This window comes from Carcharodon carcharias, chromosome 11 (genome assembly GCF_017639515.1).
Source record: "Carcharodon carcharias isolate sCarCar2 chromosome 11, sCarCar2.pri, whole genome shotgun sequence".
Lineage (NCBI taxonomy): Eukaryota > Metazoa > Chordata > Chondrichthyes > Lamniformes > Lamnidae > Carcharodon > Carcharodon carcharias.
This window is the reverse complement of record NC_054477.1, coordinates 53,535,285-53,561,557: the sequence shown is the minus strand read 5'-3', so window position 1 is coordinate 53,561,557 and position 26,273 is coordinate 53,535,285. Positions and strand designations below refer to the sequence as shown.

Below are 26,273 nucleotides of genomic sequence, written 5' to 3'. Positions count from 1 at the left end.
AGTGAAATGCTGCTTCACTTGAAAGGAGTGTTTGGGCCCTTGGACGGTAAAGAGAGAGGAAGTGAAGGGGCAGGTGTTGCATCTTTTGCGTGGGCATGGGGTGGTGCCATAGGAGGGGGTTGAGGAGTAGGGGGTGATGGAGGAGTGGACCAGGGTGTCCCGGAGGGAACGATCCCTACGGAATGCTGATGGGGGGGTGAAGGGAAGATGTGTTTGGTGGTGGCATCATGCTGGAGTTGGCGGAAATGGCAGAGGATGATCCTTTGAATGCGGAGGCTGGTGGAGTGATAAGTGAGGACAAGGGGGACCCTATCATGTTTCTGGGAGGGAGGAGAAGGCGTGAGGGCGGATGCGTGGGAGATGGGCCGGACACGGTTGAGGGCCCTGTCAATGACCGTGGGTGGAAAACCTCGGTTAAAGAAGAAGGAGGACATGTCAGAGGAACTGTTTTTGAAGGTAGCATCATCGGAACAGATGCGACAGAGGCGAAGGAACTGAGAGAATGGGATGGAGTCCTTACAGGAAGCAGGGTGTGAGGAGCTGTAGTCGAGGTAGCTGTGGGAGTCAGTAGGTTTGTAATGGATATTGGTGGACAGTCTATCACCAGAGATTGAGACAGAGAGGTCAAGGAAGGGAAGGGAAGTGTCAGAGATGGACCACGTGAAAATGATGGAGGGGTGGAGATTGGAAGCAAAATTAATAAATTTTTCCAAGTCCCGACGAGAGCATGAAGCAGCACCGAAGTAATCATCGATGTACCGGAGAAAGAGTTGTGGAAGGGGGCCGGAGTAGGACTGCAACAAGGAATGTTCCACGTACCCCATTAAGAGACAGGCATAACTGGGGCCCATGTGGGTACCCATAGCCACACCTTTTATTTGGAGGAAGTGAGAGGAGTTTAAGGAGAAATTGTTCAGTGTGAGAACAAGTTCAGCCAGACGGAGGAGAGTAGTGGTGGATGGGGATTGTTCGGGCCTCTGTTCGAGGAAGAAGCTAAGGGCCCTCAGACCATCCTGGTGGGGGATGGAGGTGTAGAGGGATTGGACGTCCATGGTGAAGAGGAAGCGGTTGGGGCCAGGGAACTGGAAATTGTTGATGTGACGTAAGGTGTCAGAGGAATCACGGATGTAGGTGGGAAGGGACTGGACAAGGGGAGAGAGAAGGGAGTCAAGATAACGAGAAATGAGCTCTGTGGGGCAGGAGCAAGCTGAGACGATCGGTCTACGGATCCTTTCACCCACCTCCAATATTCTCCCTCCACCTGGACCCCTCCCTCTGGATTCTTACCTTCTCTTGATCTTTTCATTGAGAACTGTCGGCATGACATTAGTCGTCTCAATTTCTCTGCTCCTCTCACCCATTCTAATCTCTCTCTCTCGCTGAACTTACTGCACTCCATTCTCTCAGGTCCAACCCTGGCATTGTCAGCAAACCCGCTGACAAGGGTGGTGCTGTTGTTGTCTGGCGCACTGACCTCTACCTCGCAGAGGCTGAGCGTCAACTCGCAGACACTTCCTTCTACCTCTCCCTGGATCATGACCCCACCACTGAACATCAAGCCATTGTTTCCAGGATTGTCACTGACCTCATCTCCTCTGGGGATCTACCTCCCACAGCTTCCAACCTGATAAGTCGCCCAACCTCGGATGGCCCGCTTCTATCTCCTACCCAAAATCCACAAACAGAACTGCCCCGGTAGACCAATCGTCTCAGCTTGCTCCTGCCCCACAGATCTCATTTCTTGTTATCTTGACTCCCTTCTCTCTCCCCTTGTCCAGTCCCTTCCCACCTACATCCGTGATTCCTCTGACACCTTACATCACATCAACAATTTCCTGTTCCCTGGCCCCAACCGCTTCCTCTTCACCATGGACGTCCAATCCCTCTACACCTCCATCCCCCACCAGGATGGTCTGAGGGCCCTTAGCTTCTTCCTCGAACAGAGGCCCGAACAATCCCCATCCACCACTACTCTCCTCCGTCTGGCTGAACTTGTTCTCACACTGAACAATTTCTCCTTAAACTCCTCTCACTTCCTCCAAATAAAAGGTGTGGCTATGGGTACCCGCATGGGCCCCAGTTATGCCTGTCTCTTAATGGGGTATGTGGAACATTCCTTGTTGCAGTCCTACTCCGGCCCCCTTCCACAACTCTTTCTCCGGTACATCGATGATTACTTCGGTGCTGCTTCATGCTCTCGTCGGGACTTGGAAAAATTTATTAATTTTGCTTCCAATCTCCACCCCTCCATCATTTTCACATGGTCCATCTCTGACACTTCCCTTCCCTTCCTTGACCTCTCTGTCTCAATCTCTGGTGATAGACTGTCCACCAATATCCATTACAAACCTACCGACTCCCACAGCTACCTTGACTACAGCTCCTCACACCCTGCTTCCTGTAAGGACTCCATCGCATTCTCTCAGTTCTTGCGCCTCTGTCGCATCTGTTCCGATGATGCCACCTTCAAAAACAGTTCCTCTGACATGTCCTCCTTCTTCTTTAACCGAGGTTTTCCACCCACGGTCGTTGACAGGGCCCTCAACCGTGTCCGGCCCATCTCCCGCGCATCCGCCCTCACGCCTTCTCCTCCCTCCCAGAAACATGATAGGGTCCCCCTTGTCCTCACTTATCACCCCACCAGCCTCCGCATTCAAAGGATCATCCTCCGCCATTTCCGCCAACTCCAGCATGATGCCACCACCAAACACATCTTCCCTTCACCCCCCTTATCGGCATTCCGTAGGGATCGTTCCCTCCGGGACACCCTGGTCCACTCCTCCATCACCCCCTACTCCTCAACCCCCTCCTATGGCACCACCCCATGCCCACGCAAAAGATGTAACACCTGCCCCTTCACTTCCTCTCTCCTCACCGTCCAAGGGCCCGAACACTCCTTTCAAGTGAAGCAGCATTTCACTTGCATTTCCCCCAACTAGTCTACTGCATTCGTTGCTCCCAACGTGGTCTCCTCTACATTGGAGAGACCAAACGTAAACTGGGCGACCGCTTTGCAGAACACCTGCGGTCTGTCCACAAGAATGACCCAAACCTCCCTGTCGCTTGCCATTTTAACACTGCACCCTGCTCTCTTGCCCACATGTCTGTCCTTGGCTTGCTGCATTGTTCCAGTGAAGCCCAACGCAAACTGGAGGAACAACACCTCATCTTCCGACTAGACACTTTACAGCCTTCCAGACTGAATATTGAATTCAACAACTTTAGGTCTTGAGCTCCCTCCTCCATCCCCACCCCCTTTCTGTTTCCCCCTTCCTTTTGTTTTTTCCAATAAATTATATAGATTTTTCTTTTCCCACCTATTTCCATTATTTTTAAATATTTTAAAATCTTTTATGCTCTCCCCACCCCCACTAGAGCTATACCTTGAGTGCCCTACCATCCATTCTTAATTAGCACATTCGTTTAGATAATATCACCAACTTTAACACCTATGTGTTCTTTTGTTTGTAACATCTTATGATGAGCTGCTTCTATTTTGCTTGTTTGTCCCTACAACCACTCCAACCCCCTCCACTTCTCTCTCTCTCCCCCCACCCAAACCGCACCCCCCCACCCAACCTTAAACCAGCTTATGTTTCACCCCTTTCTTGGATTCACTCAAGTTCTGTCGAAGGGTCATGAGGACTCGAAACGTCAACTCTTTTCTTCTCCGCCGATGCTGCCAGACCCGCTGAGTTTTTCCAGGTAATTCTGTTTTTGTTTTGGATTTCCAGCATCCGCAGTTTTTTTGTTTTTATCTCTGTGGATAATTGGCCTGGTTGGAATTGTCCTGCGTTTTGTATACAGGACATACCGGGGCAATTTTCCACATAGCCAGGTAGATGCCAGTGTTGTAGCTGTGCTAGAACAGCTCGGCTAGGGGCGCGGCAGGTTCTGGAGCTCAGGTCTTCAATAATATTGCTGGAATATTGTCAGGGCCCAAAGCCTTTGCAGTATCCACGCCTTCAGCCTATTCTTGATATCATGTGGAGTGAATCGAATTGGCTGAAGACTGGCATCTGTGATGCTGAGGACCTCCAGAGGAGGCCCAGACGGATCATCCACTCGGCACTTCTGGCTGAAGATTGTAGCAAATCGACTCTCATTCTCTTTTGCACTGATGTGCTGGGCTCCTCAATCATTGAGAATGAGGATGTTTGTGGAACCTCCTCCTCCAGCGAGTTGTTTAATTGTCCACCATCATTCACAATTGGATGTGGTAGGATTGCAGAGCTTAGATCTGATCCGTTGGTTGTGGGGTTGCTTAGCCCTGTCTATCACTTGCTGCTTATGCTCTTTGGCACGCAAGTAGTCTTGTGTTATAACTTCACCAGGTTGACATCTCATTTTTAGGTATGCCCGGTGCTGTTCCTGGCATGTCCTCTTACATTCTTCATTGAGCCAGGGTTGATCCCCTGGCTTGATGGTAATGGTAGAGTGGGGGATATGCCAGGCCTTGAGGTGACAGATTGTGTTAGAGTACAATTCTGCTGCTGCTGATGGCCACAGAGCCTCATGAATGCCCAGTGTTGAGTTGCTCGACCTGTTCGATATCTATCCCATCTAGCATGGTGGTAGTGCCACACAACATGATGGAGGGTATCCTCAATGTGAAGCTGGGACTTGGTCTCCACAACAACTGTGCAGCAGTCACTCCTACTGATACTGTCATGGACATCTGCACCAGGTAGGTTGATAAGGATGAGGTCAAGTATGTTTTTCCCTCGTTGGTTCCCTCATCACCTGCCGCAAACCCAATCGAGCAGCTATGTCCTTTAGGGCTGGGCAGCTCGGTCTGTAGTGGTGCTACCGAGCTACTCTCGAGCGGTGGACATTGACCCAGAGTACATTCTGCATCCTTGCCACCCTCTATGCTTCCTCCAAGTATTGTTTAACTTGGAGGAGCACTGATTCATCAACTGATGTAGGGTGGTATGTGGTAATTAGTGGGAGGTTTCCTTGCCCATGTTTGACCCAATGCCATGAGACTTAACGGGGTCCAGAGTCGATGTTGAGGACTCCCAGGACAATGCCCTCCCGACTGTATACCACAGTGCCGCCACCTCTGCTGGGTCTGTCCTGCCGGTGGGACAGGACATACCCAGTGATGGTGGTGGTGGTGGTAGTAGTGTCTGGGACATTATCTGTAAGGTATGATTCCGTGAGGGTGACTATGTCAGGCTGTTGCTTGATTAATCTGTGATTAAGCCCCCAGATATTAGTAAGGAGGACTTTGCACGGTTGACAGGGCTGAGATTGCCGTTGTTGTTTCCGGTGGCTAGGTCGATACCCATGTTGTCTGTCTGGTTTCATTCGTTTTTTTTGTGACTTTGTAGCAGTTTGTTACAATTGAGTGGCTTGCTAGGCCATTTCAGAGGGCAGTTAAGTGTTAACCACATTGCTGTGGGTCTGAAGTCACATGTAGGCCAGACCAGGTAAGGATGACAGATTTCCTTCCCTAAATGACATTAGTGAACCAGATGGGGTTTTTACAACAATCAGCAATGGTTTCATGGTTATCATTAGGCTTTTAATTGCAGATTTTTAATTCCACCATCTGCCGTGGCGGGATACACACCCGGGCCCTCAGGTCCTCTGTGGTCTCTGGATCACTAGTCAAGCGACAATACCACTACGCCATCACCCTCCCTCCAATAAGGTGGCCACATCAATGGTTCCTACACAAAATAAGCCTTCATGGTGTAGGGGTAAACATATTATCGTGGATAGAGGATTGGTTGGCTAACAGTAAGCAGAGAGTAGGGATAATGGGTAATTTTCAGCTTGGCAAACTGTAACAAGCGGATTGCCACAGGAATAAATGCTGGAGCCTCAACTAATTACAATCTATATCGATGACTTGGACAAAGGGACCAAATGTATGGTTGCGAAGTTTACTGATGACACAAACATAGATAGGAAAGCAAATTCTGAGCAGGACAAGAAGTCTACAAAGGGATTTAGATAGGTTAAGTGAGTGGACAAAAATTGGCAGTTGGAGTAAAATGTGGGAAAATATGAACTTGTCCATTTTGGCAGGAAGAATAGAAAAGTAGTATAGTGTTTAAATGGAGAGACCAAAACTCTGCGGTACAGAAGGATCTGGGTGTCCTGGTACCTGAATCACAAAAAGTTAGTATACAGATACAGCAAGTGATTTGGAAGATAAATTGAATGTGTCAAGGGGAATGGAATATTAAAGTAGGGAAGTTTTGCTACAATTGGATAGATCATTAGTGAGAATACATCAGGAATACCATGTACAGTTAGACCAAAAGACTATAAGACATAGGAGCAGAAATTAGGCCATTTAGACCATTGAGTCTGCTCAGCCATTCAATCATGGCTGATAAGTTTCTCAACCCCATTCTCCCGCCTTCTGCCCATAACCTTTGATCCCCTTACCAATCAAGAACCTATCTATCTCGGTCTTAAATACACTCAATGACCTGGCCTCCACAGCCTTCTGTGGCAATGAATTCCATAGATTCATCACTCTCTGGCTAAAGAAGTTTCTCCTCATCTCTGTTCTAAAAGGTCTTCCCTTTACTCTGAGGCTGTGCCCTCGGGTCCTAGTCTCTCCCACTAATGGAAACATCTTCCCCACGTCCACTCTATCCAGGCCTTTCAGTATTCTGTAAGTTTCAATCAGATCCTCCCTCATCCTTCTAAGTTCCATTGAGTATAGACCCAGAGTCCTCAAATGCTCCTCATATGTTAAGCTTTTCATTCCTGGGATCATTCTCGTGAACCTCCTCTGGACCCTCTCCAGGGCCAGCACATACTTGCTGAGATATGGGGCCCAAAATTGCTCACAATATTCTAAATGTGGTCTGACCAGAGCCTTATAAAGCCTCAAAAGCAGGGATGTGCTGCTATATTCTAATCCTCTCGAAATAAATGCCAACATTGCATTTGCCTTCCTAACTACCGACTCAAAGTGCAAGTTAACCTTAAGAGAATCCTGGACTAGGACTCTCAAGTCCCTTTGCACTCCAGATTTCTGAATTCTCTCCCCATTTAGAAAATAGTTTATGCTTCTATTCTTCCTACCAAAGTGCATGACCTCACACTTCCCCAAGTTGTATTCCATCTGTCACTTCCTTGCCCATTCCCTAACCTGTCCAAATCCCCCTGCAGCCTCCCTGCCTCCTCAATACTATCTGTCCCTCCACCTATTTTTGTATCATCTGCAAACTTAGCCAGGATGCCCTCAGTTCCTTCATCTAGATCATTAATATATAAAGTGAAAAGTTGTGGCCCCAACACCTAGACCCCTGGGGAACTCCACTAGTCTCTTGTGCGGCACCTTGTCAAAGGCCTTCTGGAAGTCCAAGTAGATAACATCCATTGGCTCCCCTTTGTCTAACCTACTCATTACCTCCTCAAAGAATTCTAACAGATTTTTCAGGCATGACCTCGCCTTGATGAAACCATGCTGACTTTGCCCTATTTTACCATGCACTTCCAAGTATTCTGAAATCTCATCCTTAATAATGGACTGTAAAATCTTACCAACGACCCAGGTCAGGCTAATCGGCCTGTAATTTCCCGTCTTTTGCCTCACTCCCTTCTTAAACAGGGGGGTTACATTAGCGATTTTCCAGTCCTCTGGGACCCTCCCTGACTCCAGTGATTCCTGAATGATCACCACTTATGCCTCCATTATTTCTTCAACTATCTCCTTCAGAATTCTGGGGTGTAATCCATCTGGTCCAGGTGATTTATCCACCTTCAGACCTTTCCGTTTTCCTAGCACCTTCTCCGTGGTAATGGCCACCACACTCACCTCTGCCCCCCAATTCTCTTGAACTTTGGGGATGTTACTTGTGTCTTCCACCATGAAGACTGACGCAAAGTACCTATTCAGTTCCTCAGCCAGTTCTTTGTTCCTCACTACTACTTCTCCAGCGTCATTTTCCAGCGGCTCAATGTCCACTTTTGCCAGTCTCTTACCTTTTATATATCTAACAAAAACTTTTGCAATCTTCTTTTATATTACTGGCTAGTTTATCCTCAGATTTAATCTTCTCCCTCCTTATTTCTTTTTTAGTTGTCCTCTGTTGGTCTCTGTAGGCTTCCCAATCCCCTGCTTTCCCACTGGTCTTCGCTGCATTGTATGCTTTCTCTTTAGCTTTTATGCTGTCCCTCCTGACTTCCCTTGTCAACCACGGTTGCCTCGTCTTCCCTTTAGTATGCTTCTTCTTCCTAGGGATGAATCTTTGCTGTCTCTCTCAAATTACTCCCAGAAACTCCTGCCATTGTTGTTCCACTGTCTTTCCTGCTAGGCTCATCTCCCAGTCAATTCTGGCCAGCTCCTCCCTCATGCCTCTGTAGTTGCCTTTATTCAACTGTAATACCGTTACATCTGATTCCAGCTTTTTCCTCTCAAATTGCAAGATAAATTCTATCATATTATGGTCACTTCCTCCTAAGGGTTCCTTCACCTTAAGCTCCCTTATCAAATCTGCCTCATTACACATCACTAAATCTAGAATTGCCTGTTCCCTAGTGGACTCCACCACAAGCTGCTCCAAAAAGTCATCTGGTAGACATTCCACAAATTCCTTTTCTTGGGATCCACTACCAACCTGATTTTCCCAGTCAACTTGCATATTGAAATCCCCCATGATCACTGTAACCTTGCCTTTCTCACACAGCTTTTCTATTTCCTGGTGTATCTTGTGCCCCACATCCTGACTACCGTTCGGAGGCCTGTACATAACTCCCATTATGGTTTTTTTTTTTACCTTTGCGCTTCCTCAACTCTACCCACACAGATTCTACATCATCTGACCCTACATCATTTCTTGCTATTGATTTAATTTCATTTCTTACTAACAAAGCAATCCCACCCCCTCTGCCAACCTGCCTATCTTTTCGATAGGATATATATCCTTGGATATTTAGCTGCCAGTCCTGATCCCCTTGCAGCCATGTCTCCGTGATGCCCACCACATCATACCTGCCAATTTCAATTGGCGCCACAAGCTCATTTACCTATTTCGTACACTGCATGCATTCAGATACAATACCTTCAGTCCTGTATTGCCCGTCCCCTTTCTCACTGGCGTCCCTTTATCTGATGTGCTTGAAGTTAGATTCCTAGCCCTTTCCAAACACTCTGTCCTATTTTGTGTTCTGGAGACTTTAATTGCCTCTCCTGGGCTCTCCTTTCTTTTCAATTTTTTCATAATTTTGCATGAAGTTGAATCCTCCACACCACGCTCACCCCCCCCCCCCCCACCACCCCAACCCCCCAACACCCCCACCCCCCCCAACACGCTAACCTGCTGCTTTGTTTCCCCATTAGTCATACTTCTTGGAGTTTTACCCTTCCCTCCTCCCCACTTTCTAGTTTAAAGTCCTGTAGATCACCCTATTTACCCTTTTCGCTAGAACATTGGTCCCGGATCAGGTGGAGACTGTCCCAACGGTACAGATCCCTCCTGTTCCAATACTGATACCAATGCCCCACGAAATGACACCATTCCTTTACCACATGTTTACTTCCCGTATTCTCCCGTCCCTATGCCAATTTGCACGTGGCTCGGGTAGTAATCTGGAGATTATAACCCTTGAGGACCTTTTGGTTTCATTACTTGAGAAGCAGTTCAGAGAAGGTTCACTCAACTGATTCCTGGGATGAAAAGGGTTTTTTATTCATTCAAGGGGTGTGGGCTTCACTGGCTAAGCCAGCATTTATTGCCCATTCCTAATTGCCCTTATCTAATGAGGAAAGGTTGGAGAAGCTGGACTTATATCCACTGAAGTTTAGAAGAATGAGAGGCAATCTTATTGAAACATATAAGTTCCTGAGGGGAACTGACAGGTGGATGCTGAAAGAATGTTTCCCCTTTTGGGAGAAACTAGAACTACAGGGACACAGTTTAAAAATATGGGGTCTCCCATTTAGTACAAAGATGAGAATTTTTTTTTTCTGAGAGTCAATGGTCTGTGGAATTCTCTTCCCCAGAAAGGGGTAGAGGTAGATTCATTGAATATTTTTAAGGTCGAGTTCGAGTGATTCTTGATTGACAAGGGAGTTAAAGGGTATGGGGTAGGCAGGAAAGTTGAGGCCATAACTAGATCAGCCATGAACTCATCAAATTGCAGAGCAAGCTGGAGGGCTGAATGGCCGAATCTTGCTTCTAATTCATATGTGTATGTTCATATGTGAATGCTCATATGGTCTCCACTTCAATCATTACCGCCAATAGTGAATCCCATAACCTCTCAACCATATGCAAAAAGGTTTCTCCTGTTCTTTGTCCTAAATCCATCATTTTGAGTCTAGGTCCCCTATAGACCCATGCATCACTGGAAATCATCTGCTTCTATATAGTCCAACCCATCCCTTCAATATTTTAAATATCTCTATTAAGTATTGCTGAAAAAAGACAAGTTGTCAAAGCTTTTCATCTTGCACTCATCAGGACTTTGACAACATGTGTCTTTTTCCAGCCATACTCAAGTCCTGTTCTATTATGTCCAATCTCTGTGACATCATCCAACAATATCCATTGTTACGAAAACAGTCTGAAGTTTTAAGTCTGCTTATTTTCTGTATTTCATCTTACCAGACAGTATCCTAGTGTATCTCACTGTACTGTCTCTAATGCCTCAAAGTTCTTCCTACACTGGGGAGCCTAGTATAGATATATATAGATTCACCATTATATTATACATCTTGTCATAAATCCAGAATTTAGTTAGTTTCTTCTTAGGGTCTGAGGTGCTGCCTTTAAAACCCAAATCTCACTGTTCTTCCAAATTGACAAACATTCTTGTATGCACTTTCTAAAAATTCTTTCATGGGATGTGGGTATCACTGGCTCTGCCAGCATTTATTGCCCATCCCTAATTTCCCTCGTTCAGAGGGCATTTAAAAGAGTGGTCTTCATATTTATTTACCAGATCTTATATTTCAAAATTATCTGCAAATTTGGACACAGCTTTTTCTATCCCTATATCCAAATCATTGGCTTTCAGTGCACAGATGCAACCCAAGAGAAAAGCCCTGTGAGACTCTGCTATCCACTTCTACTCACTGAGGAATTACCCTCAACGCCTAACTTCTGTTTCTCCTTCTTAAGCAGTTCTTAATCCAATTTCCTACCCTTACCCTAATTTCACAAGCCCTTAACCTCCATTAGAGGCCCATGTGGTACTGTCACAGCTTTTGGAAAGTCAATGGGCTAAAAACGTTTGTGTAGCGCCACTTCAAAGCAGAGATACATGGACCACATTTATTCCCCAGGGTTAGGCAGACAACCCCTCAAACAGTATAAATTTAATCACATATCCACTCCTCTTTAGCTCTGAAGAGGGGTCATATGGACTTGAAACGTTAACTGTTTCTCTCTCCACAGATGCTGTTAGACCTGAGTTTTTCCAGCATTTTCTGTTTCTGCCACAGGCTGCTACTTGTGTTTCTTTAATATCATCAATAAAGAAAGCCTAATAGGTATTGGCCATGCTATCGGTCCCTGGGAAATGAGCTCTGAAGCTGCATTATGTGAATGAATTTCCAGACTTTAAATACCATTCTGCTATAATTCCCCGATCCACTAAACCAGTCATCTCCTCAAAGAACTCAGATTTGTCAAACATAATCTTCCTTTCTGAAATCCATTTGACTGCTTCTAAATATTATGCCTTCATCTATTTACTTAGTTATTTCATCTACAATTAAAGATTCCAAAATTCTCCCTACTACAGATGTTAAACTAACAGGCCTATACTTATAGCAAAGTCTTTTTTTTTGAAATGGTATTACATTGAACATCCTCCAGTCCTCTGGCATACATCAACTCTTCATTCAATCCTGAAGTATAATTGCTAGGCCTTATCCAACTACTTCCCCAATTTGCCTAAGGATCTTTGGATGTTTCTGGTCAGGTGCTAGAATTTTGATTTCTTTCAGCCTAACATCTTGTTAGCAATATCTTGAAATGGTTAAATCTCAATATCTTCTCTTTTGTAAAACTGTTAAGTATCCGTGCCAATTTCCATTTATCTTCAATTAACACACTACTCCTCTCAGATCCTTCTTCACCCTTAACAATTCTCTGTTTGCTGATATATTTGTAGAATACTTTATTGTTCTTTCTCATATCTTTTTGAGAACATCTCCTCATGCTCACTCCTTGCTTTCCTCATCATTCCCATAACCTCTCATTTTTATCTTAACTAAAGGCATCATATGGCATCATCTTCCATCTTAGTTTGATTCTAACCCAATTAACAAATAAAGTATGTTAATTAGGTAAGAAAAGAGGTCCATAGCAAAACAAGCCAACCCAAAAAATTTTTTTTTTGTTCAGGGGAGAGCACGAACAGAGTCCCCCACTACCACAAATTTTGCAATCCAGTATCCCACGTTTGGGGACATTGCAGGCGTCAGCACACCTGAAGCGCAATGGACTAGCCTCAACCATCTTCAAGATCATGGTCTCTCCCCTGACTGAAGCCTCATTGTCATTATAACCTTAATAAGAAATACCTGGATTCAAAAATGAATAGGTCAGTTCCCATAAATTTGCAATAATTAGTTATGTCCTTTTTTTGCTGTAGGAATGGAAATACACTGGTGGTCTAGAATTGAGATTATTAGCTCATAGCTCATACTAGCTATGAGAGATAGCAATTGGGTAACTATTTTACTGAACCTTAAGCATGATGCTGACGAACCTGTGGCTTATTAATGAAATTTGACACCCATTCTCACTCCAACATTTCAGTTTTTGATCTCCTACTTTGCTACAATTGAGTTCAATACAAATGGAAGACAATTTTCTCCTGGGAACTCCATGGTCTTAATATTAACTTCATACTATTGTTCTCTATAGTCAATTCTCTCATTCACATTACTGTATTCTCTTCAATATTGCAGCTATCTTATTCACTTTTTGACTATGTGACTAAGACAACCTTTGTTTATCAAAAACTTTTATCTTTTTCCAACTATTCTTGTTTATTTTCTTCCTCAGTTTTGGCTAATTTTGCTTTTCTCCTCATATGAGAGCATTGACTTTATGCTGGGATATGCCCGATGTTTTTTTAGTGTCTTTTGCAAATGGTATTTTTCATTCATCAACTACACAGGGAGCGTCAGCAGCCTATTTAACTGAGTGAGGGAGGAGACACATTCACAGATGCACCTAATCCTATCCATGTGCACACGTTAAAAGCCTAGATTCACTAGATATAATCAACTGTAGGAATCTTGGCCTAATGGCCTCCCTCTGTGCTTTATTATCCTATGATTCTAAGAAATTTTATTTCTCTATTCTTCTCAACAAAACTTGTCATGATAGTAAAATCTTTAATGAAATATTTTCTTAGACTTCTCTGAAAAGTGGAAAGTGTTCCAACATCTCAAGATTCTCCTCATTTACAATCATCCTGGATCACTTGCTATGTTTGCAATGCATATCTTTAATGTTCTTTCTGTAGTGGGGTGCTTAAAATTACACACTGTTTTGCATATATGCATTATTTCTTTTCTCCTATGCTTTTATAAAGCACAAAATGTTATTGGCTGTTTTATGGCTTTATCTGTCTGCACTTTTACTTTCAAGGAATAATGTTTTGAACCTCTTCATGCAAACCACCATTTTTAAAATTGTGTATTCCTATTCCTGTGTTGGAAAACAGTCCATTTACTTCTAAGATGAAAGGGAATTGGGGATCAAGGATAGCTAATCAGCATTTCTACCTGGAAGCAAGGTTAACATGTTTCATGTTGCCATGGAGTAGAGGGCAGAGGAAGACATTTTTGAGATCAGGCTTTCCTATGAATTAATGACATCTCAGGCACACAGCAGATCTGTGCAATAAGCTATGGCAGCCAGATGTTGGACGGAGACAGTCTCTAGTCGAAGACAAATCCTGCTGCCATCTGAGAGACTGGTAAAGTGAACACATACATTTGATCAAATATATTTAAAATAACTTAAATGTGAAAATTGGTATATTTTCTCAATTCTGCTTAAAGACCCCCTAAGATGCTGACAATGATGTTGTCGTGTGAGCGCCAACACTTTAAAAACTGTAGCCAAACAAAAGGAAGTGTCTTTTTAAAAACTCAGCAAAGTGTGCAAACTTCAGTTATCTGTTGCTCATGGAATAAATACCATTCAGGACAACTCTGACATCTGCACCTCTTGATCTTCTATCAGAAAGCCTATTCTTTTCAACTGGCATCCGCTGTCAAGAAAGAAATCTGCATCCCCATTTTACTTATTAGCTAGCAGAGAAGGTAGTACTTCAATAGTTGCATGGAAACGTGAAAGGAAAGATGCTAAAACCTCAAGAGAAGTGTATCACTGGGATGATACTGGGAAACCTCTCATAATTCACCTTTGTCACTTACCAACTTGAAATTCAAACCTTTGCCTCGAGCTTTGCACATTGAGAACAGAATTGTAGGATCGAAGTAACTACATGTTGAGGGTAAGCAAGTTTTTTTAGGTTAAGCAATGATTTATATTTCCTGTCCCTAGGATTAGATTGCTTGCTTGAAAGTGGACCAAAACCAAGAATTTGGACTGTGCTTAAAAGAGTCTCAATGGAATCTGAAGATAATCCCAGCTGTAATGTTAGTTTTGTAGCAGTTAGATTAAGTAGAATTGACATGAAATTACAAGAAAACATTCCATTCAATCAAACCAATTTGCCTTTATGTTCATTACCCACAAGCAGTAGCTTTAGTCCCACGTGACCCCTCTTGCCTATACATTCCTTTGTCGATTTTCCTTTAACCTATCTAATTTTTTTCTTAAATGCTGACATAGGGATGGATATTAACTTGATTGGGGAAAGAGAACAGGTGGGGCCAACCCACTCATCCCTTGTCCCATCTCTTAAAACTGAAAGTAGGCAGTTTAAGGTTGGGATTCAGGTATTTAATATTCCACCTAAACTAAACCCGCCTGTTTTGGGGGTCAAAATTCCTCCTGTAGTCTGCTTCAATTGTTAACACTAGTAGTGTATTTAACAGCCTCACAACCCTGCTGTGTTTAAAAAAACTCTTTTGCTCTCAGTTCTGAACCTCTTACACTTAACCTCATATCTATGCTCCATTGTTTTAGACTCTTAACCTCTTGAAATGGTCCTTGTCCCATCCTTTCATAATTGGAAATACCTCTTTCAAGTCACCCTGCAGTTCTAACAGGAACAGCCTTGGTTTTTTCAAGTATTCTAAAACAAAATCTAGACCAGCTCAGATTTTTCCATTATATATCTCCTGGGGAAAGGAGTACTGTTCTACATTTATCCATGGTTGAATAACTTCACAAACATAAGACATAATACAGTTAAGAAGGCTGTTAAAAAGGCATATGGGATCCTTGGCTTTACAAAAATATGTGTAGAGTACAAAAGGAAGGAGGTTATTCTAAACTTTTATAAAACACTGATTAGGCGTCAGCTGGATGTTGTGTCCAATTCTGAACACTATACTTTAGGAAAGATGTCAATACCTTAGAGAGAGTGCAAAGGGGATTTACTCGAATGGTGGCAGAATGAGGGGCATCAGGTACATAGAGAGACAAGAGAAACTGGTCTCAGCGCAGAGAAGGTTGAGGAAGGATTTGATGTAGATGTTCAAAATCATGAGGGGTTTTTCTACAGTAAATAAGGAAGAACTGTTTGCAGTGGCAGAAGGGCCAGTAACCAGAGGACACAGATTTACAATAATCAGCAAAAGAACCAGCAATGACATGGGGAAAGTTTTTTTTTTACACAGTGAATTATGTTGATCTGGAATGCACTGAAAGGGTGGTAGAATCAGAGTCAACAATAACTTTCTAAAAGGGAATTAGGTAAACATTTGGGAGTGGAAAAATTCAGTGCTATGAGGAAAGGGCAAGGGAGTGGGGCTAAGTGAATGGCTCCTTCAAAGAATCGGCACAGGCATGATTGGTCAAATACTCTCCTTCTGTACCATATCATTCTATTACTCCATGATGTCTTTTCGGCATATTCTTGAAAACACATTCATCTCTTACATTTTATTGACAAGAGTTAATGAGAATTAGTAAGTATTTTATTCTATGTTCCAATAAATTGGTAACAAACCAAGTTTCTTTTAAACTTTCAGTATTAAGCTTGGATTAGTTCTTGCCACATGATATTTCCCTAATTCTAAAACTGCAGACTGTATATTTATTGAAATGAAAATGGCTCTAGCAGGTGGGCCTACCAACACTTTGCATAGTGACAGTCATGCATCTCTCTGCATTTGCTGGGATGTAAAGAAAGCAAAGAAACAGTTGGAAGTTTTGGGCACCACAGGCATAATAAAAATCCTGTATTAAACCAGAAAGCCAAATTGTACAACTTTCAATAATGCTCTTAATGCTGGGTGGCCAGCATCAAAACAATCTCTTATTCTCTTAACAACTGCCACATCAGGGTAGCTTTGAAAAGAATGTGAAAGATTAGCAAAAAAAAAAGGCAAAATTTTGCAAGATTACAAAAAAATGGAAGATAAATAGTTGCTTTGTAGTGCAGAACTTGAATATTGCTGAAAAAAGACAGTGTTAAAGCTTTTTGTCTTGCATTCATCAGGACAGATGCAAGAACACCATGTTTCAAAGGGAACAACAAATTATATTGCATGAGAAAAGGGCGCTGATTGGTTGACAAGTGGACTCTGATTTGTTGAGACACTGCCATGGAGAATGCACCTGGGAACAGTTATCCCCCAAGCTATTGTTTATTTGAAAAAGGCACAATGGCTGGACATAATCTTACAGAGGACAGGGTTCTGCGTATGAATATATTTAGCTTCTAGCAAGTGTAAGTGAGCCATATTGCAATCTTAAATTAGTTGTTAGTGTAATTCTGAGCACACTCAGGATTATTCAGTAAGTGTTGGTCAATCACAAAATCACATCTAATGTTGGACATTATGCTCTGAGTTTTGCAAGCTCAGCTGGTTGAGTACAGTCAGTACTCTGCCTGTTGCGAACAGTCAAAGGGACATGTTGTTTGATATGATTCACCAGACTTTGGGATGTATAGTCGACATACCAACATCACACCAGCACAAATTTATATATCACATTATTCATTTGTGTGGTAGGCAGAACGCCTTTTGCCTTGACAGCAGCATCCTGTTAGTGGAGAATACCACTTGTGTTGCTACGGCATAGTAACAATGTAAAAAGGTTAGTTTCACCTGTTGGTCAAATCTTTGCACAAATGAGTGATAATGCCTCAACCAGAGTCCACTTGCTAACCAATCAGCACTTTTTTAAATTGCGGTATAAATTGTCGTTCCCTTTGAAATTTGGTATTCTCATACCTCCTGATGAATGCGAGATGAAAAGCTTCTACAGCATGTCTCTTCTTTCAGCAAAAGGAAGATAACAAAATGGATAAGAAATCAGATGGCTATGTTCAGGTCACTTTCAGAACTGCCTACTTTTAATCAGGTTTAAATTGTTGCTGTGTGTCAATGTGTCAGGTATACAATCCACATCCACAATTTGTCCAATGTTGACAGCTGTGTTTACATAAGCTAGGTACTAAACAGAATCTCTTTTTCATAAAGTGGGGAAGTTTATTTTAAGGTAGCAAATTATTTTTTCTTTAATCACAAAAACTGTGGCCTTTCAAATGACTTTAAGATGGTTAATTCAGTTGATAATAAAGTATGCATTTTACTCCACTTTTTAAACTAAACATTATTACGAAATTATACATAATCTCTTTTCTTAGTAAACTATGAAATTTCAGAATAGTATTTAAAACGTTTTAATAAAACAACTAACTGCTCCAACATTAACAAGATGAAGTGATAATTTAAAAATAATTTGATTTAATCTTCAATCTTTAATTTCTTAAATATTTCAAAACATTTAGAAGCTAATTTAAATTTGTGAAGTGATGAATGAGCTAGATCTTTATCATTTGTCTCTCCATTCTCTTGAATAACAGATAACTACATTGTCCCTCGAGGGTTTGAAACCATCACAAAATACGTAGCGCATGAATACGCTTAAAACAAGTCTCCACACAAGGACAAGTAAATTTAATGGTGTTAAACGCTCTACATACTACAGATAAGATTACGAAGGAGAAACTGGTCCCTATTGCACCCAATTTATGGGCAAAAAAATAGCAGTCGGGGGACCAAATTTCAGGCACTATCTTCCAATACCCTGTCAGAAATGTACTATCAAATTGGCAGCCAAATGCCCAAGGCATCAACTTAATGCAGGAATTAGGCCCTTTGAATACACTAACTGTGGGGAGGGGTGGGGAGGCAACTTCTGTTTCAGGACCTCAATGCCAAATTTATCAAAAATTGGAGAAGAGCATGTGCTGTGCAATCTCTCCTTCATTGCTCTTGGTCTACAACGGCAACTGATGGTTCTTAAAAGGGACCGTTGGAGGGTAAAGATCAGGTTTGCATTTTTGAAATTTACCTCAATGTGCTTCTCCTGGTTCCATAACAACACTGCGAACCTAGCCATTGAATCAGATCACACAAAAAAAAATACCCAGCCCAATCGACCCTGCAAAACCCTCTTCAGTAATAAGAAGAACTGGTGTCAAAGTTGGAGGAACGGCCCACAGGCTATGTGCAGAATCGTCCCAGATTTGCACTAAGTGCAGTAGCAGGCAGGAAGAAGAAAGTTTTTCACATCGTATCTTCCCAATCCTGCCTCACTAATCATGCAGTCAATGGTTGGCAGGCCATGCCATCACCTCACCGCTTCCCCAGGCACCATATTTAAAGTGCAGCCGCACACACACCTCAGTGCTTCCAGCCCAGGGTAGCTGCAAAGAAGACATGGCCTGAAAGGCAAGAAAACTGCAGCCCCACACCCCCGTTTGATGATGCATCCCTTATGTGCCTTTTAGATATCATGGAGGCCCGCCATGATGTCCTCGAACCCTTCTCTGGACAAAGACCAGCAAGCAAGATCACCAATCCAGCCTGGGAGGCGGTGACAGAAGCAGTCAGCACCATTGCCCTGCAAAAGAGGATAGCCACCCAGCGTCACAAGAAGATGAATGGTCTCATCCGTTCCACCAGGGCAAGTCGCTCTCATCAGTGTCAACTCTCACACTCACAAGCCCGTCACACATCCACAGGGATCTCACACCTCAAGGGATACCACCACTAACTCTCTCACATACCCTCATCTCTATCAGGTTCATACCCTCTCAAACTCACGTCCTCAACCCGTCCATGGCTCCGCTCACCACACAAATATTCCATGCAGTGCCATGTGTCCTGCTCACATTCTCTCCATCTGTTTTCATGCAGGAGCAGCAGGGAGAGGTCCCAGACTGGGGCTGGAGTGGCCCACATTAGATCCCTCACTCAGAGGAGCATTTCATCACACTGACTGGTGAGGATTGCACCGCAGCTGCAGCAACAGTGAGGTCGTTAGTGAACATCCCCATGAGGATACTGCACCACATCATCCCTCTCAATGCAAATGTGAGTGCTCTCTCTCCTGCTTTTGACTCTGTTGTCATGCATTAATTCTCTCTACTTTGGTTCACAGGGAGTTCTGCCAAGTGACCAACACCCACAGCCAACCAGTCCCTCAGCTCCATCCAGGTCCTCATCTCCAGCCAAGAGGACTCCTCCTCCATTGTAGAGCTGTAAATAAGCAGCCTGGGAAACCAGTCACAGCACTTACCTACACCCTCCACCAGCGCAGACACACCTCAGTGGGACCTAGATCTAGACCAGGCTTGGGTTCACAACCTGGTAGTCACTGCATGGACACGTGTCCACAGCACGAGAAGGCAAGTTCAGACAAGCTTCCCAGCACTCGGAGGACTGCTGGGGAAGAGGTATCTGTGAGATCCAAATCAGATAACGAGCCTCTGGATTCAGTCTTCCAACTCATTGTGGAGAGGCAGCAGAAGGCAGGGGTTCACACAGAGCTGTTAGAAGACCTCAACAGAGTGACACGTGAATCAAAGGAGTGTGTCCGCCTCCTCTCTGATGAAGTGTGGTGCCCACATTTGCATGTATGGAGGTCTCCATGGGAAGGATAGACACCATGGAGGCCCTGGTCCAGCAGAACACAGGTGCACACAGACATACATTCCAACACAGTAGCCATGGGCGAGTTCCTGCAGTGGCAATGCAAGAGGGAAATGAGGCACCTCAACATCCCTCAAGGTGCTCCTTCCCCTCAAGGAGTCAGGCCAGGGCCCTTGGGCATCCAAAGGGAGGAGGAGCAGCTGCTGGACACCCCTGGGTCATCCACTCTGGAATCTGAGGCTGTCCACTCCCTCCAAGTCCCCTTTGCCTTTGAGCCCCCCAATCTCATCCTCTGTCACCACAAAGGGAGCAGATGGCCCTCAAGAGGACAGCCAAAGCAAGCCAGGGCCCCCAAGGCCTCAGATCTCCAGAGGACCCATGTCAAAGTCATCAGAGGCAACAGGGACAACCATTGTACAGGCTGTCTCCACCCCTGCTGCAGATGTCAGGGCAGCACCTATAAGCCTTAAGGGTAGAAAAGTTAAGAAATTCTAATCACTGCTGGCTGCACAGATGAACACATTTTGTCACTTTACAATCTGAAAATATATTCACTTTCACGGAATAGTGTGTAGCAGTGTGTTTCAGCTTCATTTACAGGCTTTGCAAGTCAACCCCCTACATCTACTCCCACCCCACTAGCAGTTCAGCTAGTTCAATGATTCTCGAGGGAGAAGTGTGTGGCAGAGCCTTTTGGAGCCTTGTGCAAGCTCTCCCACGCACTTGGATCCTTCCCGCATCACACTCATCACAACGTCATGAGCATTTTCAATACTGCCTGCTGGGGGTTCACTTTCAGTTGTCCATCTGAGCTGACCTGCATCTCCACCCACCCACTGATCACACTCTCGTACAGCACCTGTTCTCATCCACCACGAGTCTCATATCACTTTTGTTTTAACAAGCATGGTAGTGGTACAGTTTTTCTTGAGTGCCCCCATCCTTTCCCCTAACCCAGTCACCCATTTCCTTTCCCCCATCACTGTCGACCCCCTGGCATCACCTTCCACCACCCCACCGTCACCTACCAGCCACAACCCCTTTCGGGGATGTCCAGGTGAACGTGCACATTCCTTACCTTCCCGAAAATCCCACCCCCATCCACATTAACCTCCCCGACCTCCTTCCCACCCCCAGGATCCGTGTCTGCTTCCGGGTCCCCACCAACCACCCTCACCATCCCTTCTACCTATACCATCTCACCCTCACACCTCATTCTGACCCTGTCATTTTTACCATTCCCTCCTACCACGCCCGCCCTCAGTTCGCTCCTTCCCTTCCTCCTCCATCACTGCCACCCACATCTCCATCCTGCCCTGGACTCCTTCCCCAAACCCCAACCCCCTGCCCCCACCCCCAATCCGAACTCCTTCCCTTCCCACTCTCCCCAGACTTATTGACGTTTAACAGCATCATAATTGGCGAATCCCTCTCCATATGCTGGAGATACCAATGGCCAGAGGCCTGACTGTACCCACCAAACAGATGCTGAGGCAATTTTTTTAATTGGTATTCGGTGGCAAATGGATTACCTACTGACTTCCCAAAGCTTCTAAAGCATCTATCAGACACACGTCAGTAGTGTGATGGAATATTATCCATTTGCCTGGAGAATTGCAGCTCCAACAACATTAGTTGCTCAACGCCATCTAGGACAAAGGCGAATAAGCTTGATCCACACCTCATTCACTGGCTTTAATATCTAACCTCTTTATAACTGGGAAATCTTAGATGCAGTGTTTAATAACTGCTGGGTGAAATACAGCAACTAACCAAGCACCTCTCAATCCCTGCCTCGCCCAAAATCCTTTACTTATATAAAAGGTAGGTGATGGCTTCAATAAGCAAGCCAGGTCTGATACAAACTAAACATGTAGCTTTTTCCCTGTTGTATCTGAAATAATATATACATGTCTAACAAATAACCTTAATTAGAGAGGATGCATAGTATGCCACCTTGTTCTCTTGTCATCTTGGATGATGGAAAATATCACAATGAAAGCCCAACTTATACTGGAAAAATTATGGTTCAAGATTTATTTACAGATAAAAGAAAATGGAACAGGAAAAAATGAACAATAAAAGAAATGCACGATTGTCAGTACAACATAAAAACTGTGTATTTCAAAGAGATTTCTGACTCAATTTCTACTAGTACATATTTAAACTTCTCAGCCAAAACATCTATTGCTTCAGGATCACTTTGGAGGGCAAGGACCACCCCAGGCCCCTTATTTCTATTTCTAATGGCATCCTTAAACTGCACTGCCCCATCTTCTCCATCCTTACCTTGCACAACAAATGGGATAGCTTACCAATTCCTTTATTTCCAAGATCACAATCTAGTGTGTAGCTAACTCCACTGCTTCCTTCCTTTCCTCCTGTCCCCAATCATCCATGCTCCCATTCACTTTAGCCCAGGAACCCTGCTACCTACCTCCCTCAGCAATCTCCAAGCTTATCTTTTCCAGAAGTTACATCTTCTTTTCCATGAATGTCCACAGTCAACTCCTCTTTCCCATATTAATTGTTGTCAAAAGTTCTCTTTTCTCAGGCACCAGCTCTCTTTCCTTCAAAATGACAGCCATTACCATTTTACTAAAAAAAATCCTCTCCGAAAATCACCCAATAATCAACTTTCTTTTCTTTCCCAAGCTCTTGAGTCATTTCTCAGCTCAGTACCAATCTTTCAAGGAGCACTCTGTTTGAATTCCTCCATCTGGCTTCTGCTTTTCTCATGCCACCAAAACATCTTTTACCACTTATGAATGATATACTTTACAAGTGCGACCATAATACATTTCTTTCTTATCCTATCTGCAGCTTTGGCCCAGTTATGTACATTTTGCATTTACATTAAATTTAAGATATCACAAGTATGTGAAGATACAAAAAATATCTATAGCTTTCATCAATTATAGAATGGGTAAATGAACCACTCAGTATATATAAAGTGGAAGAACCTGGAGGTTGAGCTCTGGTTTGTTCTGAATGATGAGCGCTTATGCAGTATGGACACTATAATTAGGGACAACATGCTAGACAAAGATGTAAAAATCCTGCTATGCTTTCTGCTCCAGATCATTAGCTAACGAGATCAACAGCCACCTGTTTTGTTGAGATTGCTGATTAGTCTTGTTTCTACAACACTGATATTGTTTGGCTCATTAAATGCATCACTTCATATGCAGCTAACTTAGATTCAGTTTAAAATATAAAAGTGAAAGATGTTCAAAGTTATTTACAATGCTTTGTGCACCTATGTCTATGTAACTCAAACCTGCCCCTTTTTTTTTATTCTTTTATGGGATGTGGACAATTGCCCTTGAGAAACCACCTGCTTGAACCACAGCAGTCCATTTGATGCAGGCATATCCACAGTGCTGTTAGGAAAGATGTTCCAGTATTTTGATCCAGCGACAGTGGCAAATCTTACTCTTTTTCATCATCTTCTGATCGTTCTTTAAAACTTTTCCCTTATCTTTCCTACGATATCTGTCCTTTTTGCTTTCCTTTAAGAGGAACTGGTCCCAATTCCCCGGGAGTCTGAAACCCTCCCTCCTGCACCATGCCTCATGCTGCATAAGGGCTATAAGGGCAAAAAGCCATCTAGCGGCATTAACAAAAATATGGCTTAAAAATGGTGAGGACTGGGTGCTTAATATATCCACAGACACAAAGTGTTCAGAAAAGATAAGGAAGGAAAAAATAGGTAATTTGGGAGGCAGTACTGATTAGAGAAGAAATTGTGGCATTGGAAAGAAAGAATGGCCTTGAGGGGGCAAGGACAAATTCATTTGGCTAGAGTTGGGAAGAACTGATGGTCTGCACCCTAGGATCTTAAAAGAAGTGGCTGCAGAGATAGTGGATGCATTGGTTAAATTTTCCAAAATTTCCTAAATTCTGGAAAGGAAGGAGACAGAAAGCAGGAAACTGCAGGTCAGTTAGCCTAACATCGGTCATCTGGAAATTGTTAAGAATCCATTATGAAAGAGATAACAGAAGGACATTTTGAAAATCATAACACAATCAGGCAGAGACAACATGCTTTCGTGAAAGGGAAATAGTGTTTGATAAACTTAACAAAATTTGACAAAAGGTGCCACATAAAAGATTACTGCACAAGATAATAGCATAAGGTGCTAAGGGTGATATATTCACACGGAGAGGGGTTTGGTTGACTAACAGGAAACAGAGTACTAGGGTACATTCCAATAAGAGGGAAAGGCAGGGGAAACAAAGCCAATTGGCTTAACAGTGAGTTGTGGTAAATGGCTGTTTTTCCGCCAGTGCTCGGACCATTGCTTAGTTTGATATATAAATGAGCTGGATATTGGAATAGAGAGTAAAATATCAAAATTTGTCAATGATACCAAACTCAGGACTGTGACAAACAGTGAGGGTGATACCTATCAATTGCAACAGGACATCCATAGGCTAGCAAAATGGGCAGAGTGACAGATGGAATTTCATATAGAGAACTGTGAACTGATGCATTTTGATAGAAGGGAGAAGGAGAGGCAATATATACTTAATGGCGCAGTTTTCAGGGACAGAGGGACCTGAGGTTACATGTGCATGGATCCTTGAAGGTGACAGGACATATTGACAGAATAGTTAGCAAAGCATATGGGATCTTGGGCTTCATAAATAGAGGTGATGCTGAACCTTCATATTGCTTCGGTTAAGCCACAACTAGAGAATCACATCTAGTTCTGATCAGCACACTTTAGGAAGGATGAAGGTCATTAAGAAGGTGTGACGATTTACCAACATGGTTTCAGGGTTGAGGGATTTAGCATTCAGCTACAAGGTTAGTTTGGAGAAACAATGCTTGTTCTCCTGGGAGCAAAGGAAGTTGAGGGGAGATTTGATAGCAGTGTACAAGATTTTTACAGGTTTAGATAAGGTAGACAAAGAAAAGCTATTCCCATTAGCTGATGGGACAAAGACTGAGGTAGACAGGTTTTTAAGTTTTTGGGCAAGAGATATGTTAGAATAAGAGGAAGAACGTTTTTTTTTAAAAACACAGCAACAGGCAAAGACCTGGAACTCGCTACCTACAAGGGTGGTGGAAGTGGAGGTGATCATTGCTTTCAAAGTAATTGGATAAGCACTTGAGGCAAATAAATTTGTCAGACTACAGGGTTAGAGCAGGTGAATGGAACTGACTAGATTACTCTACATAGAACTGGCATAGACTTCATGGACCGAATGGTCACCTTCTGTGCTGTAGTGTCATGTTAGCATAAATCACTTCATACAGTACTTACTCTCCCAGTGAGGACAATAGTCCCAGTATTATTCAGGCGAAGCCCTATCCCAGAAGTAATCCCAGCATACCAGGTTTTTAAATTTGTCTCCTAATTGCTAAAAATCTATTTGTGGGAACTCAATTTAATTGCTTCCAGAATGAATCTCAGCTTCTAGCAATTCTTCTTCCCTTTCCCAAAATATCTGCATATCCCTTACCCTCACACCAGGGGCTCAAGAGTTCACTTGAGAAAGGTCTTAAGTGCTGTCAAGGGATAAAAAAAAATCTGAGTATAAAAATACATTTCTTCATATTGTGATATTCCTACATCAAGAATGGAAAATACTTTTTAAAAAATCTAAAAAAAGTGGTAGTAAAGTTCTGCAAATTATTTTAAATAGAATTCTTCAGTTTTTTTGGTCAATAGACAAATTTGCAAATTTATATCACAATATCTATCCAGAAAAAAAAACTTTAATAAACACAATGCAAATTTAAATGGTAACTCAAACCGGAGAAATATTTGCATGGAAAACAAATGATGACTTTGTGCCTCTTCACTTAAGTGGTTTTTCTTTTTCACATTTAAGAACTTGGTTGCAGTATACACTGCCCCTTTGTGGTTTTTTGGTGTATGTACACTTACAGCTCATTGTAATTTATATTCCCACTAATGTATATACTTCAGTAATAGTTGATCTCGCATAAATAAACCCCTACTTTTTGCCTAAATATTTGGTCTAAAAAAAACTCTACTCTACTTTTACATGAGTATATATGGCATTTAACCTAAAGTTGGTGTTACAATCCCCAGCTGAGGTTACTGCTGGGCAAGCCTGATCCGAGAGTATAATCCAGTTTGACAGATCCTAACTTTTATTTGTTTATTTAGATGTGTGGAGATTGGCTACTGAACAAAGTCAGCTGATGAACTTTTAACAAAAAAATACATTTATTCAACAAGATGAACTATATTACAGTGCTCTTTCACCCACA

The 26,273-nt window shown here is 43.1% G+C and overlaps 1 protein-coding gene and 1 pseudogene across 4 annotated transcripts in view; both read right to left on the bottom strand.

Annotated features, from left to right (window-relative positions):
• The window catches only part of mipepa (mitochondrial intermediate peptidase a), a 234,065-nt gene that overhangs the window by 175,131 nt on the left and 32,661 nt on the right, over positions 1–26,273 (bottom strand). The window lies entirely within an intron of this gene.
• LOC121284526 lies at positions 12,324–12,475 on the bottom strand (annotated as a pseudogene).